General features: G+C 36.2%; 1 pseudogene; it reads left to right on the top strand.

Moving 5' to 3' along the window:
* Positions 1 to 2699: 2699 nt before the first annotated feature.
* Positions 2700 to 13627, top strand: LOC114729090 (kinesin-like protein KIN-7D, mitochondrial; annotated as a pseudogene).
* Positions 13628 to 14318: the final 691 nt, after the last annotated feature.

The raw sequence follows: 14318 nt of genomic DNA, 5'->3' as shown, positions 1-14318 counted from the left end.
CAGCTGAATGAAGAAGTGGAATAGCCTATCGTGATAAAATAAATGTTCTGAAAAATAACACAACCAAACCCGTAGCGGAATGCATGCCATATATATAAAATCCTGCTATCGTCCATTTTATAAAGTAAACGATTGATTTTCTTATAAACATTTGAAAAATGCGATTGTTTCAGTTTTCCAAATAACCAAAGCGACGTGAGGTACAAGATATTGACAATTTTCCTTTGTGTGTATTATATATTTATCGTCAGGAGGTTTCCATCAATCACTTACGACTCCATCACATATATATCAATCATCAAACAAACGGGATGCATTTTTGGACCCAAAAAAAAAAGCAATAGTCTTACGGCATATAAAGGTGCAATAGTCTTCAGATTTTGGATTCCAAGAAATCTCATCTATAGATGGAACAAGATTTATTAGGTGTTTGAATGAAATCAAAGCTATAGTTTTACAAGTACTCTTACGGCATATAAAATAAATATACGGAAGAGTTTATCTTGATTTATGAAAAAATATTTTTCCTGCTATACAAACACCCCCTTAATAATTTAGAGAAATTGGCTGGCCAAATGGCTCAGACACTTGGACAAAAATGATGTACGAGTAACTTGTAAAATAGTATGAAACAAAAGTTGCAGAATCATTAAAAAGGAAAGAAAGAAAATTGCAGATTGTGCGAAAAACTGAAGATTTTGAATCTGAGTATTTTCCCCAAATATTTGGGCCATTTAATTCACTTGACGAATTTTCTCCAATAGTATGTTTGGGGTGCTGTTCTGTTGCTCAAGACGTGTTAAGGGTGTGTTTGATTCTTGGGAGATCAGCTTCTTTTATTTTGTTTTCTGGGCTAAATCTCGTCTGATTAAGACTTAAGATCAACTTCTTCTTCTTCTTTTCTGTTTTTTTGGGCTAAATCTCGTCTGATTAAGACTTAAGAGACTATAGTATTTTCAAACACGTGTACAGTAAGAATTTTCAATAGAATCGGATTTTATCAACAACTCATATCTCATTGGATCAACTAATAAATAGCCAATGTTCAGCACAGTTAAATAAAGAGGTCCGCACAATTGAAGGTAAAAAAATAACACAACTGTACATCAGATATAAATGAATAGAACTGAATAAATGATACTTCTCCGATCCTACATATATGACCCTTATACAAACTATAAAAAAGAATCCTATATTTAGGACTGGAGGAGTATAAACATGCCTTTTATTCTGTTTCATGCACGACTGAGTAAAATATATATCCACGCATAAGATGCAGTTTGTGAAATTACATTGCTCATATGTTATGAATAATACGGTTTATCTTAGAATTTGTGTAAACTCTGAACTTAATTACAATCAAATATATATATATAGAAAAATATTTTTTTTAGCTTTTATAGTTTTGATTCAGCTATGATTGAAGCTTAATCCTTAAACTTTATTTCAATGTAACTTAGTTCATATAGTTTTGATTTAAAATTTGATTGAAACTTGATCATTAAGTTTTAACTAATCGTAACTCAACCCTATGGCTTTAACCATTATAAAGTTTACTCCATAATTTTCATGAAATATACTATGATCTATTTTTTAAAATATAAAAACTAATATTTTAAATGGTTACTTGATGGGGAAAAAATTATTTCGTCGAGCTAGAAAACCGAGTCGTATCCAGTTGAAATTTATAGAGGGAATTGTGATTGGGTTAAAACCACAGTATTGAATTGATATATTCAAGTTAAATTTTAACAACTGAGTTATAACTAAACCACAATTATAAAAAAACAAGATTAATTTTTCTTAAATAACACAAAACACCTAGCAAGCAACATCTATATTACTCGTAATTAACCACACCTGTTTATATTTATACTTGAAGTACTTGATAAATTCATATTTTGATTTAAGTCCACGATGCTTCAAAAATGAACACGCATAGTGTTAATATGTTATAAAGATCGCAGACACCTTGACTCCCATTCCCCTATCTCTCCTCCCAAATGACGTGGTCAATTCTCTGAGAAATGTACTGTACCCACTACGCAACCTGATGCCTGCCTATCCACCCTCCAATCTAACACTTTTCGACAGTTTCTCTCCCCTCCCCGATCTTACCATCATCTTTCCATTTATTTAAGTAACACTGAATGACCAAAATGCCCCGATTCACCAGCTGTCGCTCTCTGACCGCGAGTAGGTCTCGTTTTCTTCACACCGCGAGTAGGCGTCGTGGGAGCCGAGATCAAATTTTTTTTCCAGAATCGGTTTTTGTTTTGTACAATTTTTGTTTTTATTTCGAGTTTGTCCGGATCGGCGGCCGCTGTTATTCCCGCTCAAACATGCTTTTTTTCAAAGACTTTTCTCTCCATTATCGTCGATGAGCGGGGGGGCCTCTCCCAGTTCAAATTAAACTCCTCAACGCCTCCCCCGCCATGTCGTCATCCGGAAAATCCCAGTAAATAATTAATCTCTCATGTTTTTAGTCCTAAAAAAAATTCAATTTGATTATTCCTTCACTATTTTCCAATTATAATCCTTGTGGCTGACTTCAACTTTCGGCAAACTAGACTTTAAATATAACAGTATTCATTGATTGAAATACCAAAATAATATATACGGCTGACATTTCAATGTTCTGCTTCTCCCATTAAAATGGTAAATGGCACAACACTTCAAAATTAAAGACAAATTTAAATTCAGACCACCTTCTCCATTCTATCGCCCTCTCTCTCACCAGTTATTGATCTTCATCTTCACTCAGCAACTGTCTTTGTCTTAAAGAAGACGAAACAATCTCACTTTCTCCTCTCGTGTTTCTCTCTGTTTGCCTCACAGAATAATATCTTAAAGGGAGTCAAAGGAAGCAAGCAAGGAAGGAAGCAGGAAAAACGAGAGGGTGCCAAATGTTCTTCGCTTTTGTTTGTATAGCCATGTGAGCGTTCTGACACATCTCTTCCTCTCCTTCCCTTTTTTTCCCCTCTTCCCTTCCTCTCATTTTTTTGCTAGTTTCAGCTGAGTCATCACCTCGGTGAGCGAACTAGATGGCCTCATCCTCACGAGCTAGGAGCAGCTCCCCATTTTCGCATCGGAAATCATCGACTCCTTACTCGTCCACTTCCTCATCTTCGTCCTTCATGAGTGGCAGGTTAATGCCTCGCTCCTGCTCTTCTTCTGCATCGTCATTTTTCAACTCTGGCCAATCCATGACTCCAAGTCGTGGTCGAAGTGAGTCAATGTATTGTGGTCCGCCCGGCTATGGTAGTCCTTCTCCTGTTGGGTTCGGAACGGAAGAACTGATTACCGAGCCTGTGGATACGCCGAGGTCAGGGGATAGCATTTCGTGACGATTCGGTTTAGACCATTGAGGTAATGCTTAGATCTGAGGTTGTGGTATCAGATCCATTGGCAGTGAAGAAGGAGAGAGATTGAATCTTTTGATTTTAGAATTTCATTATTTGCTATAAATGTGATTGAGCAGTTCGATTTTGGGGCATTTGGTTGCAGTGAGAGGGAGTATCAAATAGGGGATGAGATCGCGTGGTATGCAGACGGTGATAAGAGTGAGGAATGAGTACAATCCAGCTACTTTTTATGCATTCGGTATTGTTCTTCATGCTGCTTATTTTGTCGTCTTACTATATCTCTATGCAGTAATTTTGCGGTGTATTCATAGAAAGCAGTTAGATGTCTACTGGCAATTTACGATCAAGTTGCATTACTTGTAGAAATATAGAACATTGATTTGGGATTTTGAAATGATTAACTATGGCAGATAGAGTTTTTGGACCGCATACGACCTCAGATGAGGTGTATGAAGTAGCGGCCAAACCCGTTGTAAAGGCTGCCATGGAAGGCGTCAACGGTATGTAATGTTTGTCTCTTGACTGCTCCCGAAACTACTATTAATGTGTGGACAAAGTCAAATTTAGCACTTATAAGTGATCGAGCTAGTTGAATTCCAAATGTTATTTAACCCGAACATCGCAGGAACTGTATTTGCTTATGGTGTGACGAGTAGCGGTAAAACACATACTATGCATGTAAGTGGCGTTGGTTAGCCTGATGCAAATCTTCCCTTCCCTTTTCTTTAAGTTTTATACTGAATATGAAAATGTTGTGCACCACATCATTATTGCATTTCAATGTATGTCATTTAGATTACGAACATATTGAAGAGCTATTCAATTGATTTTTGTGCCATCAAGTTATTTGTTTTGTGCTGATTCGACGGTTTCTTCTAACACGGCAGCACATATCCCACATCACTATTACGTCTGTAACATATAACATCAATTTTTGTTACTTTTCTTGACAAGAAGAATGCAAATAATAGGATATCTTCCCACTCTCGTTGAATCTGAGGATAGCTTCAGAAGATTAGTGCTGGATGTAGTTTCTGTCTTATGATCTAGTGAGGCTGATTAAAGTCGTTTCCTGCGACAGAGGCTGTGCATTAAAGAATTTGCAATTTAGCACTACCTCATGTTGGGGAGGAAGATACTTAAGAGATCACTTTGGTAGAGCCTAATCGATAGTAAAATCTAGAGGAAACAACCACTGACGGTATCATTTTATTATATAAACAAAGGCATTGTATTCTATTGTCAACGAGCTTCAGCAACAGAATTACATACTTGAGCTGACACTTGTGAAATTGGAACCCTAGTTCGAACGTTAATCTAGCAGTCACTTATCATCTTTTTTTAGTGTAGTATGTTCAGTTTCTGGTACATGTAGTTTGGCCAGCAGTACTAACAGTTTCCATTTTTATCTTTAGTCAATAATTTTAAGTATGATGCAATGAATTTGCTCAATTTCTACCAAATGTTCTTAGTGGTACCATGCTCTATGGTGTCCATTTGCATAATTATCAGTGATAGGAAATCCTCTCAGGCCAATGGTGCCACTCAGAGTATGACTGACATTTGGTGACAATAGGTGGGTTGTGAAGGAAGGTCCTAAGTTATGTTTTAGTCATCTTAGGCTGAAACCTTATCTGGTGATGATATCATGCTTTAGCAAGCAAATATTGGTGGACTTTAAATTCTTGTCAGTTTTCACGCTTAACTTCTCTTGCTTCCTTCTTGTAACAATTTGTGCTTACGATATGTTAATGTTAATTGTGATTTATATTTGCAATTGTAACATATATGCGCAGGGAGATCAACATTCTCCTGGTATCATACCATTGGCTATAAAAGATGTATTCAGCATTATCCAAGATGTAAGTGTTGTCAATTGCGTTGTTTACCTGTGATGCTTATCTCCAAATGACTGCGCAGCAATGTTCTTTATGTTATGGTTTGAAGTGCAAACATAACAATGTCTTTGTAATTGTCCTTGGCATTGACTATAATGAAACTATTTATCAGTTTTCACTCAACATTCTATTTTTAGAATCGAATTGGTTCCTTACATCATGTTAGAGCCTTATAATCAATTAGTGAAGAGTTTAATTTATGGTGCTCTCCATTATCTTATTCGAGATTAAGTTTCAGCACAAGGTATATTGTGCCTATGCTTTATCTACACTTCGGGTCCAGAAGATTTTTGTGTGACGGGAGTGTTGGGGATTATAATGAAGCAATTTATAGGTTTTCAAAACTGAAGGTTTGAGTTGAATTGGCCCTTGGTAGTTCTTTTGCCCTTGCTGTGCTATTCCCCTTTTGATTGTCTTGGATACAGTTCTGTTTCTTTTCTCCCTTGTTTAGTCTTTATGCTTTATTTAGATATCTTGGTAATTGTCTGTGATTTATCTTTTATTCATTCCTTCAACTTAAAGTGATTGTGGAAGTGATCTCATTCTTGTTGATTAAATGTATGCTTTATGCTGTAGACTCCAGGAAGAGAGTTTCTTCTCCGAGTGTCCTATTTAGAAATCTACAATGAGGTAAAAACACAAAACCTTGTTTACATCATCTTTATGCTTCGTTGCTTTGATTCACACACACACATTTAAATGTGACTGAGATACTATGTTGACTTGGATATACTCACTATTAATATTAAGCCCCTACAACTTTACAGCACTGATTATCACATCGTGCATGCTAGATTTGTTGTATTTATTTATTTATTCATTTCACCATTTCCTGTTTTTAATATATACATTTTTACTTACGATGCTGTTTTGGCTGGAATCAGGTGATAAATGATTTGCTCGATCCAACTGGCCAAAATTTGGCGTGTTAGAGAAGATGCACAGGTTCCAACCTTTTTTTGTTTTCATTGGTCTTCTCAAAGGCATTCCTCCATATATATTCTCATTTGCCTCCAGAATACAAGATCCATGCAGGAACATCAACTTTAAAAAATTGGCTTATGTGTCGATAAGATAATAAATTGATCACTGATCAATGAGGCGTTAGATTATTTCTTTCTTTCTCACACCCGTATCATTACCGCATCAATTTTGGTCAATGGGATTCTCATTGTATTAGAATTTCAAAAAAGTATAAACCTGTTATTTGAGGAGAATCTAGGAAATCATTATTGGTTTTGAACTGTCAATTCTTTAGAATATTTCCCTTATTTTCCTTTCTAAGCCATTCTAGACACAAGCGATTATATATGTTTTGGTTGTATTTCAGGGCACTTATGTTGAAGGAATAAAGGAAGAAGTTGTCTTGTCACCAGGGCATGCACTTTCCTTCATTGCTGCTGGAGAAGGTGTCTGTGTGTAGATAATATTCATACATTTTCCTTGTTTTGATACAGCAATTGTGAATACCTGTTGGATTATCATAATTTGTCAAGCTTGTTGTTTAACGCAGAGCATCGTCATGTTGGATCTAACATTTTAATCTCTTTAGCAGCCGAAGTCACACAATTTTTACACTGGTAAACATTCTTGATGTGGTAGCATTAAAAGTTGGTGTCCAAATATTCCCTTTTTGGCCCATCATTCATATTATTCAAGAAAAAAATTATTCAAGTCTCCGCCCAAGACGTCTCTTTTAGTTTTTGAACGGAATAAGTTGCATGTGAGCATGTGCTGGTGCTAACTGCTCCACAAGCTGACTTGCATGGGTGTGTGACTAAAATGTCTTGTGTTAATTCTTGGGAGTGAAACTTTCTAACATTGATTTCTAATGCATTTGTAGATGATTGAAAGCAGCGCAATGGTGATGATTATGATGGAGTGATCTTTTCCCAGCTGGTATGGTGAAAACTTTTGGTTTTCTTCCCGAAATTGTCATATTTTTATGTGTTGGATATCTCTTCTAATTTTTTTGCTCGTTTCCCTCAATCAGAACTTGATTGATTTGGCTGGATCTGAGAGCTCAAAAACTGAAACAACTGGACTTAGAAGAAAAGAAGGATCTTATATAAACAAAAGTCTTCTAAACACTTGGAACTGTAAGGTACAATTATGTATTTTTTGTTACTTGGAGGTTGTGTCACAGCATTTCGTTTGGACACCAGATTCCATATGTATAGTTTGCAGTTTTTTCCTTTTGGCAAAGGATGAAGCAAATGTCTAAAAAAGAAATCTATGCATGTGACTCTTTTTTGTTTTTTTTTGTTTTTGGTTTTTGGGGGGGGGGCTAGCAGAAAGAATAAATTTGGTGGATTTAAGTGTGTTAATTTGTCGATTAAATAATAATTTGTCTCGCCAAGTCAACTATGAATAACACTTTTGCTTGTGGTAAAAAAAAACTTTCCCATTATGTTTTGGTTAATGGAAAGAATATGCACACCTTAGTTGAAATGTTTTCTCGGGGAGAGGAACGAATTTGAATTGATGGCCTATATTTATTTCTGTTTTGTTAAGGTTATAGGTAAATTGAGTGAGGGAAAAGCATCACATGTTCCATTCGAGATTCAAAGCTTACCCGCCTCTTGCAGTCTTCACTTGGTGGACGTGGCCATGTTTCGGTGAGTTTGTGATTCTACTTTTAGTGCATTTTTTATGGTCAAATCAGATAGTCAAAATTTTTATGAGCTAAATATAATGGCCAAAATTTGGTATCCCACACATGAGCAGTGTGCTACTTAAATGCTGCAGCGATTTTTCATGTTTTGTGTTTGTTTCCTTCCGATGTATGGATGGATATAAGTGAAAAATGGGTAATAGACTGCCAGCTTGAGTACCTTCTTAACATATTTTCTGACATGCAAACTTCAGCTTATATGCACAGTTACTCCGGCATCCAGTAACATGGAGGAAACCCATAATACCTTGAAGTTTGCTAGCCGGGCTAAGCGAGTAGAAATCTATGCCTCACGTAATAAGGTTTGCTTAATGCTACTAATTAACTATACTGTGGCAAGTCCAATAGCATGCACTTGAGGTCCCTGATTCTCTCTGAAATTATTTCCTGAACAGATCATTGATGAAAAATCTCTGATTAAGAAATACCAAAGGGAAATTTCAATCCTCAAGCAAGAACTTGATCAACTAAGGAAGGGCATGCTAGCTGGCGTCAACCATGAGGAGATACTGACCTTAAAGCAGAAGGTTTTTAGCTTTCCTGAATTCTATTTTGTATTCTGGTTGTTGCACTGGAATTTGTGCTTGTGCAACTGGACTACATCTGTTCTCATGCTGTGCCTTTATATGAGTAGTTGGAGGAAGGTCAAGTTAAAATGCGATCAAGATTAGAGGAAGAGGAGGACGCCAAGGCTGCCCTTATGAGTAGGATCCAAAGGCTAACGAAGCTCATTCTTGTTTCTTCAAAGAACACAATTCCTGGATATCTACCTGATATTCCCGGCCACCAGCGAAGTCTATCTGCTGGCGAGGATGATGTTAGTACCCCCTTCAATATTACACTGGAGATTCTATTCCACTGTTATTCAGAATTTTAATGCATAAAGTACTACTATGCAATACTATAAATTTCCATAGCCAACAGACTAAGTTTTTCTGCTGTTCACTGCTTGGTTTTTTATTTTTTATTTTTCTTTCTAAACAGCTACGTAGTGATTGTTTCATCTATTACAGGGTCAGAGTTTGGTCGTATATTTTTCTAGCTTTCTCTGGTTTACAATATCCATCATTTATAAGAGTTTTATACTTAGTGAGCCTTTTATTGTGTTGCTATCATTTTCATTATAGTGTTGAAACATGTTAATATTTTTTTTTTCACTTTTCCCCAGAAATATGAAGTCCAACGTGATAGGTCTCTGTTGATTGAAAGTGAGTGTCAGAAAGATGCTTCTGCAATGTCATCAGACCTATCTCATGACAGTAAACATAGAAGGTCATCAAGCAGATGGAATGAAGAGCTTTCCTCAGCAAGTAGTATTGTTACTGAAGCAACACAAGCTGGGGAACTAATCAGCGGAACAAAGCTTCCTGCGGTAAATTCACGACTTATTTATTTCTGCCGTCTTATTACCTAATTTGCATGACACAAATTTGAGTCAAATGAGTAAAACAACAAGCAACGAGGTGGAGATTTAAGTTTTGAAACCCTGCTTTTATTGTTACAAAACATATTAGTCCTGTCTCTAGTTATATATATTAGAAACCTGATAATTAGCTTGCAAGATTTATTCTCATTAAATCCCTTGATCTTTACCTGTTATCGACATGAATGCTCTAAGTGATTGGAGTAGAGGTGCAGATCATTAAGTTTCCAAGTTCAAGAATCCAGGGCCAGATGCTATGAAATATATCATAGTAGCCAAATTTGAGGGAAATAATGGCTCGACAGAGATATAGTGAAAAGTGATGTTTAGTACGAAGCATTTAAACTAGGCAAATATAGAATGTGTGCAGAAAATGCTAAACGACCTTAGTGGAGGTGATAATAAGTCCAAAATAGGATGATATTCATTATCTTAAGGGTAATTACGTGACAGTTATAATGGCAAAGCTAAATATAGGGAAGCTAAGTTGATTGCTTTTAAAGTTATCATGGGTTTCTTGTGTCTCCTTTCCTGGCGTGTTTTGTTACTTTCATCTCTCTTTGTCAGTAAAATATGCATTGATAGAAATAGTAACGCGCCATCCCTTCTGTATCATTTATCACTTCACTCTCAGAATTCCATGTACATTGCACTGAAGTCGTCTAATGTTTCTAATTCACAGTATTCTTGGTACCATATAGGTGTAATTGTATTTCGTTTCGGTTTTGCACTTTCATTTATTGGTTAATTTAAGATATAGTAATAATCTATAATCTTTATGTTGACTATTTATGCAATTGTAGGGAGGCATGACGATGTCTGATCAGATGGATCTTCTAGTAGAGCAAGTCAAGATGCTTGCTGGAGATATTGCTTTCAATACCAGCACTCTGAGGCGCTTGATGGAGCAGTCTGTAAATGATCCTGAAAGCTACAAAACTCAGGTATTCTGCCTTGCATTCCAATTATGCTGCACTCGCATTATGTAGATGTAGTGTGCATACGAATTGTACTTCTTTATTAGCCCAAGCCTGACCTTGAAACGCACAATTTACTGGTTTGTTGATACCTTTTTCATCCTTCTTTTTTCTTATCTAGTGAACTTTGATGAATTCTGTTTGGTGTGATTACTAATACTAGAGGCATGGTTTGATACACTTTAATAAGGCACAGAAGGGCCTTGTTAATGGACAACCAGGATTCTGGAGTCCTTTACTCTGGATTTTCTTTTCAACATCTTCTGCGCAACTATTATGTGGTTCATATTTGAAGAAAAAAGGCCATCCTAGCCTCTTGTAAAAGTGCTATACTACTAGTATTGCTGATATCTGTTTGTATGTGCTTTTTTTTTTTTGGACCTGGAGTTCGTATGTGCTTTGAAGCCTTTTATATAGAAAATTTGAATTATGATTACAGATTGAGAACCTGGAACATGACATCCTGGAAAAAAGGAAGCAGATGAGAGTGTTAGAACAAAGAATAACTGAGAGTAGTGAAGCTGCAATGTCTAATGCATCACTGGTTGAAATGCAACAGGTACGGTTTGCATTTATGTTCTCATGCATTCTTTTAGTTATGAAGCTGCATATTCTTGCAAATGGTTAGATAAAGTCATTTATTTTATTTCGTTTTTATATTGTCACAGACTATCACAAGATTAATGACTCAGTGTAATGAAAAGGCCTTTGAGCTGGAGGTAGGTACCATTTTAGCTACATTGGGGTGTTTCTAGAGTCATCAATATGTTTCTGAGCGTGCTGAATTTTCCGCCACTAATATTTACGGATAACATTTTCTATGTCCTGTATGTTGTAAATTTTTATTTTGGTTATGGGTGTTCCTCATTTTATTTTAATAACCTCTGTTAAAATTTTTATAGCTAAAATCTGCGGACAACCGGGTCCTTCAGGAGCAGCTTAATAATAAGGTATAAATTTCCTTTATGTTGCTGACTTACCTTTTTCCTTTTTCGTTAACTAATAAAGCTGATTTCAGTCAAAGGTGATGCAGAAATTTTTAAATTAAGTTGTTTCTATTGATAATTGATATCCTCCCTCCGTGTTCTAATGTTGTTGGCAGTGTTCCGAGAATAATGAATTGCAAGAAAAAGTAAAGCTGCTAGAGCAGCAACTGGCTGCAGCTGCCAGTGGTGGTTTAACTTCGTCTTCTGAACAGTTTGTCTCCGGCGAACACATAGATGAGTTGAAAAAGAAAATTCAGTCCCAGGTATGTTAGAATTTTTTGGTTTTATAGCTGCACACCTTTATGGATCATGTGCCAGATGGGATGGGCTTTTTCTTAAAACGCTTAAAAGTTCTTTCGGTGTAAAGTTTTGATTAATGTATTTGAGACGTTAAAAATTTTAACTCTTGGGGTTGAAAACTTTGCTAAAAGAGGCTTCACCAAGTATGTGCTCTTGAAAGGTCAGATGCAATATGTGCCGCTATTTACTTCAACCGGACTGTGTTTGGTTTCTCTCTTCTTTCTTCCTCTGCTTGTATTAAAAATATGATTTTCTAATCTACGATTCTCATATATCCCGCCTTGCTGTTGGCTTTCATAAGTGGAACACTGTATTGCGAATACTATTCTGTGTGCAGCATGAACCATAGCAATATGGTTATTTTTCTCGTCCAATTAACAGTTTTCCATTCTATCCAACCTCCTAAATAATTGACACTTCTTCTCCCCCATTTACAGGAGATTGAAAATGAAAAACTAAAGCTAGAGCAAGTTCAGCTTTCAGAAGAAAACAGTGGGCTGCGGGTGCAGAATCAGAAACTCTCTGAAGAAGCTTCTTATGCCAAAGAATTGGCCTCTGCTGCTGCTGTGGAGTTGAAGAATTTGGCCAACGAAGTGACAAACCTTTCAATACAGAACTCGAAATTGGAAAAAGAATTGACGGCTGCTCGTGACCTGGCCAACTCCAGAAGCTCTGTTCTGCAAACTGTTAATGGTGTTAACCGCAAGCACAATGACGCAAGATCTGGTAGGAAGGGAAGAATTTCAAGCCGTGCTAATGATATGTCAGGAGCTGCTCTAGACGACTTTGATTCATGGAGTCTAGATGCAGATGACTTGAAGATGGAGCTACAGGCTAGGAAACAAAGAGAGGCGTCTTTGGAGGCAGCATTAGCTGAGAAGGAATTCGTAGAAGAGGAGTTCAGGAGAAAAATTGAAGAGGCTAAGAAAAGGGAAGAAGCTCTGGAGAATGACCTAGCAAATATGTGGGTCCTTGTTGCCAAGTTAAAGAAAGAAGGGGTTGCTGTTCCAGAATCCAACACTGATCAGAAAGGTGATGGGACAGAACAAATCAATGACGACAAAGAAAACGGCGTCGAAATTAACAACGTTCCTAAAGAACAGGTTTTCGATGCAGCAAAACCAGAAAATGAGGTTTCCACAGAAGAACCCCTAGTTGTTCGTCTTAAGGTGAAAAACTTCTACAGTTACTGAAGCATTTCTATCGTAGAAAACGTGAACTGATCTTAACATCGCCGAACTCGATCTTCAACATAATCTTTATATTCGGTTATCTATACCTTATGATTTCAGGCACGCATGCAAGAGATGAAGGATAAAGAACTCAAGAGTCTTGGAAACGGGGATGCCAATTCCCATGTTTGTAAAGTATGTTTTGAATCACCGACCGCAGCGATTCTTCTCCCATGCCGACACTTCTGTCGTAAGTTTTCTTAATTAGTCCAAGCCTATTTACTTCACGTTTTTTGGTCGTTTCTTTGGGTTTACGTTCTTGAATTGTTTTTTTGTTGTTGTTGTTGTTGACCTGATGTTCTTGATACTTTTACTTACAAACCTGTTGTGTAACTTTGCAGTGTGTAAATCTTGTTCACTAGCTTGTCATGAGTGTCCAATCTGCCGCACAAGTATAGCAGATAGGCTTTTTGCTTTCGCCTCTTGACCTCATCACAAGGTGTTGAATTTTTTTTTTTTTAAATGACGATGAACAATATTTATTTCTGTACAACGTCTATAAAATTTCACATGATTTTTGCAGGGCTGGCCTCATTGAGTTCATATTTTCCATGCGACAATGAGTGCGATTCTTTCATTAGTTTGCTTATATGTAAAGGTAAATCAAATATCTTCCTCTCTTACTCTATCCCTGCGCAACTGTATAATACGGGGAGACAAAGGGGGGGAAAAAATGTAAAAGAGGAAAAGGAATGGGTGTAAGAAGCACTGCTAAATGATGGGCACGAACGATGTTGTTTGATGTAATACACAGCATAATTTTGTTTGTTCTCTGTTCATATTTTGCTACATAGATCGGCTGTTAGGTTCCTCTTTCCTCCTCGGAATATGGATATGATTGCCGTATCAAATATTGTTACTGTTAGTGTACCGTACCAGAACGCTCGATCGTTCTGAAGGTTCTTCACTGATGCTTTGGAGGGATACATGTGTAAAAGAATTTTTATGTCTATAATATGATATAACATGTTTTTCTACATGGCTGGTGAATTATGTGGTTCCATATAAATTTGACTTGATCTTTTGATTTCTCCATGATTACAAGATTCGAAATTAAACAGCCAGATTGCTACACTGAAAACGAAATAAAATGATTTCCATATATTTTCTTAATTATAAAATATCAATTATTCTGTTACCGTTAATAAAAAGTGACGTATAGAAAAGTAATCTTGCATGAAAAACACTCTTAGTAAATATTCAAGATAAAATTCTAATAGTTCAAATGATACAAATAAGTTTTGACTTGCCATGATTTCTCATAAAATTTGAGAATCAATAGATCCCTATGTAATGCGGAGATAATTATAAGGAAAAATAATAATAATTTCAATTACATTTTTTAATAAATATTTTTATCAATCTAAAGCATATTTAATGTCTTAACTAATATTTTTTTAATTTGTGGGAACGTTTAATTGATGTTTTATATTATGCATAGGAGAGAATAGTTTAAATATGAA

The sequence above is a fragment of the Neltuma alba genome, unplaced genomic scaffold (assembly GCF_004799145.2).
Source record: "Neltuma alba isolate B1F8T4 unplaced genomic scaffold, ASM479914v2 tig00002459_pilon, whole genome shotgun sequence".
Lineage (NCBI taxonomy): Eukaryota > Viridiplantae > Streptophyta > Magnoliopsida > Fabales > Fabaceae > Neltuma > Neltuma alba.
The sequence above is the reverse complement of the archived record's forward strand: the minus strand, read 5'-3'. Positions and strand labels throughout refer to the sequence as shown.